Source organism: Schistocerca americana, unplaced genomic scaffold (genome assembly GCF_021461395.2).
Source record: "Schistocerca americana isolate TAMUIC-IGC-003095 unplaced genomic scaffold, iqSchAmer2.1 HiC_scaffold_976, whole genome shotgun sequence".
In the NCBI taxonomy this organism is placed as follows: Eukaryota; Metazoa; Arthropoda; class Insecta; order Orthoptera; family Acrididae; genus Schistocerca; species Schistocerca americana.
Genome location: NW_025726759.1, coordinates 12,501 through 17,500, shown reverse-complemented (window position 1 = coordinate 17,500; position 5,000 = coordinate 12,501). Strand labels below are relative to the sequence as shown.

At 52.2% G+C, this 5,000-nt stretch overlaps 1 non-coding gene across 1 annotated transcript in view; it reads left to right on the top strand.

The window, feature by feature from the left end:
- The first annotated feature begins 4,365 nt into the window (after positions 1 to 4,365).
- The window catches only part of LOC124593256, a 1,910-nt gene continuing 1,275 nt past the window's right edge, over positions 4,366 to 5,000 (top strand). The window contains exon 1 of the ribosomal RNA XR_006977909.1: positions 4,366 to 5,000. This exon is cut by the window's right edge and continues 1,275 nt beyond it. This is a non-coding gene — a ribosomal RNA (small subunit ribosomal RNA).

Genomic DNA, 5,000 nt, shown 5'->3' with positions numbered 1-5,000 from the left:
CGCCCAACTCGCAGCTCCAGCGGATGAACGGCGGACTTTGCTCGCACTCGCAATGTGCAATCCACCCCTATAACGTGCGTTTCATGAAGAGTTATGTCCAATATGCGACATTCCCGCTGTCCCTATACATGAGCTGCGAGCTGTACCACGTACGAGCTACAGACGCGAGCGCGTTGCTCTCTGTACGAATGCAGATGCTCAGCGGCAGCTAGGAGGCGCTCCATCCATGTCGGTACCGGTGAGCGTTGCACTCGCAGTCGCAAAAACGTACGGCAAGTATATTACTCGGAAGAGTCAATGACAGTCCAAGCCCCCCTGCGTGGGAAGAGTCTTCCTAGGCCATGACCCACCGGAAGGGCGCAGCGTCCCCCACCCCAGACATGTGACGTCACACTATCGGTATTGACGACTAGACTGATTCCTTATAATCATTTGCCATACACCGGTGGAAGCTGCCGAGACGAGTAACTACATAGCGGGCTCGCCGTGTCACTAATGTACAGAGATACAATAGTTTCGACTGGAACCGGATTAAACGTATACACGGCGCTGATTAGTAATAGATAGAGCCATCAGAATACAGATAATGTATACAACTGTCCGTATACATGCTGAAAGACTCTGCTCACAATCACACGTCAGCCAGACACTCTTATCACGCACTACTCTCTGCCTGTAACAGGCACACAGACAATATCTAAGCACCAGCATGGAACAACACCCAGTGCATCCTCTCTGCCACATTAGACAATCCACACTATCATAACCAGACCGGGAGGTCCACTCGGAAAACAGAATATCCCACCCTTCCGACAACCACCATTGCTCAGCTAAGCCACCAACACCCACACATGTCCTACACAGGGGTGCACCCAACATCACAATACTGCCTCCTGTCACACCACACAAACAATGGCACGAATGAAAGACACAGGTCTGCCACAAGCATGGAATCAGAGCGCCGCCTGTTATGAGCCAAAGGTGCACCCTGACGTGGCAAATCAGATGATGCCGCAGTCATTTACTTACGATAATCACAATCAACAAACCAGCCCCCCCCCCCCCCCCGAAAACACCTTTCCTTACAACAATGTGTGCCTTAACCTAACCCGTATTGTGCCTTAACCTAACCCGTATTGTGCCTTAACCTAACCCGTATTGTGCCTTAACCTAACCCATATTGCGCCTTAACCTAACCCATATTGCGCCTTAACCTAACCCATATTGCGCCTTAACCTAACCCATATTGCGCCTTAACCTAACCCATATTGCGCCTTAACCTAACCCATATTGTGCCTTAACCTAACCTATATTGTACCTTAACCTAACCCATATTGTACCTTAACCTAACCCATATTGTACCTTAACCTAACCTATATTGTACCTTAACCTAACCTATATTGTACCTTAACCTAACCTATATTGGGCCTTAACCTAACCTATATTGGGCCTTAACCTAACCTATATTGGGCCTTAACCTAACCTATATTGGGCCTTAACCTAACCTATATTGGGCCTTAACGTAACCCACGTTGCGCCTTAACCTAACCTATATTGTACCTTAACCTAACCCATATTGTACCTTAACCTAACCCATATTGTACCTTAACCTAACCTATATTGGGCCTTAACCTAACCTATATTGGGCCTTAACCTAACCTATATTGGGCCTTAACCTAACCTATATTGGGCCTTAACGTAACCCACGTTGCGCCTTAACGTAACCCACGTTGCGCCTTAACGTAACCCACGTTGCGCCTTAACGTAACCCACGTTGCGCCTTAACGTAACCCACGTTGCGCCTTAACCTAACCCATATTGCGCCTTAACCTAACCCATATTGCGCCTTAACCTAACCCATATTGCGCCTTAACCTAACCCATATTGTACCTTAACCTAACCTATATTGTACCTTAACCTAACCTATATTGTACCTTAACCTAACCTATATTGGGCCTTAACCTAACCTATATTGGGCCTTAACCTAACCTATATTGGGCCTTAACCTAACCTATATTGGGCCTTAACCTAACCTATATTGGGCCTTAACGTAACCCACGTTGCGCCTTAACGTAACCCACGTTGCGCCTTAACGTAACCCACGTTGCGCCTTAACGTAACCCACGTTGCGCCTTAACGTAACCCACGTTGCGCCTTAACGTAACCCACGTTGCGCCTTAACCTAACCCATATTGCGCCTTAACCTAACCCATATTGCGCCTTACCCTAACCCATATTGCGCCTTAACCTAACCCATATTGTGCCTTAACCTAACCTATATTGTACCTTAACCTAACCCATATTGTACCTTAACCTAACCTATATTGTACCTTAACCTAACCTATATTGTACCTTAACCTAACCTATATTGTACCTTAACCTAACCCATATTGCGCCTTAACCTAACCCATATTGCGCCTTAACCTAACCCATATTGCGCCTTAACCTAACCCAACACACGTTGGGCCTTAACCCAACACACGTTGGGCCTTAACCCAACACACGTTGGGCCTTAACCCAACACACGTTGGGCCTTAACCCAACACACGTTGGGCCTTAACCCAACACACGTTGGGCCTTAACCCAACACACGTTGGGCCTTAACCCAACACACGTTGGGCCTTAACCCAACACACGTTGGGCCTTAACCCAACACACGTTGGGCCTTAACCTGCTCTGTAATTGTCATACGACGCGTTAAATTAGTGTGGTGTTGCCTAACTGCAACCCCCGCAATATAGTTTGCTACTCGCACTGCCTGGTCCCCAGAGTATCGCTTCATGTTAAACACCTTGCAGCTATACACTGTAATGCGGATGGCAGCAGGACGTACATGCTCAATGCCCTTCGCAGTTGTTCATTGGCATTTGCATGGCGAAGCACAGCCTACGTTGTGGTACGGCGTGTGTCAACTGTCCGCTGATGTTGTACGTCCAAATCACACACTGTACTGCACATTGGTCCTCATGTACTGAATGATACATCGTGGTACATGTGTGACCGTACCACGACTGCGCCAACAACGGCGAACCATACGGTCCAAATATTGTGCACTCAGCTACGTGTCGTCTCCCTATAAGAGCTGGATTGCAGTATGGTATGCCGTGGATGGCGATCAGCATGAGCCGTCTGTTGATGTAGTGGCGCGTGTTGTCAGACGTAGTCGTCTCTTCTCACACACCGTGATAGCATGGTGCACTGCGTTCCACATCTGCGACATGCGACAGAGGCCGGTTGACAGTCGTTCGCGCAATGGACATCGCATACGTACGGGGGCCACCTTCCACGTGTTCGCGAAGCGTGCACATGTTGTTGCGTGTATGTGGGCAGACATAGTGTGTCGTGACACCTGACACAGGCATGCAACAATCGTTGAATTTGCAAATGGCGATGGACGTCTACGTTTGCTGGTGACGTTACGCAAATGAACAACTGGTAAACGGTTGTGGTGCGGTTGTTCTCGCTAGAGGTGAATCAGTGATGGCGACGATCGGTTGAGCTACCAACCGGTTGTTTCAGCGATACCCACCATGCCCACGAACGTGAATGGCATGTGGGTGTGAAGCGATACGCGGCGGTGGCTGGGTGGGACCGTCCCCGGCCGGTGAGGGGGGGCCTCCCGGCGTGCTGGCCGCGCGGTGCGTGGGCGCACGCGCTACAGCCGGCTGGTGGGGGCGGCCAGTGGCAGGCGCGCCGGCCGACGGAGGCGGCAGGCGGCGCAGCTGCGCGCCGGCGCACCCTGCACGCGGCGCCGTGCGGCCAAAGTAGGTCCTCGCGGGCCCGGTGCGAAGCGCGGTGGACATCTGCAGTGTGCTGGTCCGATTGAGGACTGTGTGCGCTGAGGATGCGCCGCCGCCCGGCGCTCGGCGCCGCGACGCCGTCTGCTGCTCGGTCGCCTCTGCGGTTCTCGCAGGTGGTTTGTATCGCAGCTGTGCGGACGTGTTGGCGCGTGCGCTGTGCTGGGAGAGTTCGCTTCGGCACCCAAGTGGGGCTTTTGTCCTTCTGTGGCGCTGGCGTTGGAGCTGCCGGCCACCGTAGGTGGCGCGTGTTGTCTCCCGCCGGCAATGCCACGACAGCACGCTCCCGGGCCTCTGTCGGCAGCGGCAAGCTCAGTTGGGAGCACGGGTGGTCGCACCTAAAGCGTCTACTCGCCAAACTCCGGGCGATTGCGCCTCTCTCGAACCCGACCAAGTACTTAGGACGGCGCTGCGCGCCGCCGGGACCTGAGAGGGTTTCGAGGTGTATTGTGCAGGGGAGCTCAGCCTCCTCCTGTTTGCAGAATAATTGAGCGGACGCTTGCGTGTTCGCGCGGGCCCCCGGGACACACTCCCGGGCGGCCGGCTGCTCAGCTCTAGTTGACGCAGCTCCCTGGTTGATCCTGCCAGTAGTCATATGCTTGTCTCAAAGATTAAGCCATGCATGTCTCAGTACAAGCCGCATTAAGGTGAAACCGCGAATGGCTCATTAAATCAGTTATGGTTCCTTAGATCGTACCCACGTTACTTGGATAACTGTGGTAATTCTAGAGCTAATACATGCAAACAGAGTCCCGACCAGAGATGGAAGGGACGCTTTTATTAGATCAAAACCAATCGGTCGGCTCGTCCGGTCCGTTTGCCTTGGTGACTCTGAATAACTTTGGGCTGATCGCACGGTCCTCGTACCGGCGACGCATCTTTCAAATGTCTGCCTTATCAACTGTCGATGGTAGGTTCTGCGCCTACCATGGTTGTAACGGGTAACGGGGAATCAGGGTTCGATTCCGGAGAGGGAGCCTGAGAAACGGCTACCACATCCAAGGAAGGCAGCAGGCGCGCAAATTACCCACTCCCGGCACGGGGAGGTAGTGACGAAAAATAACGATACGGGACTCATCCGAGGCCCCGTAATCGGAATGAGTACACTTTAAATCCTTTAACGAGTATCTATTGGAGGGCAAGTCTGGTGCCAGCAGCCGCGGTAATTCCAGCTCCAATAGCGTATATTAAAGTTGTTGCGGT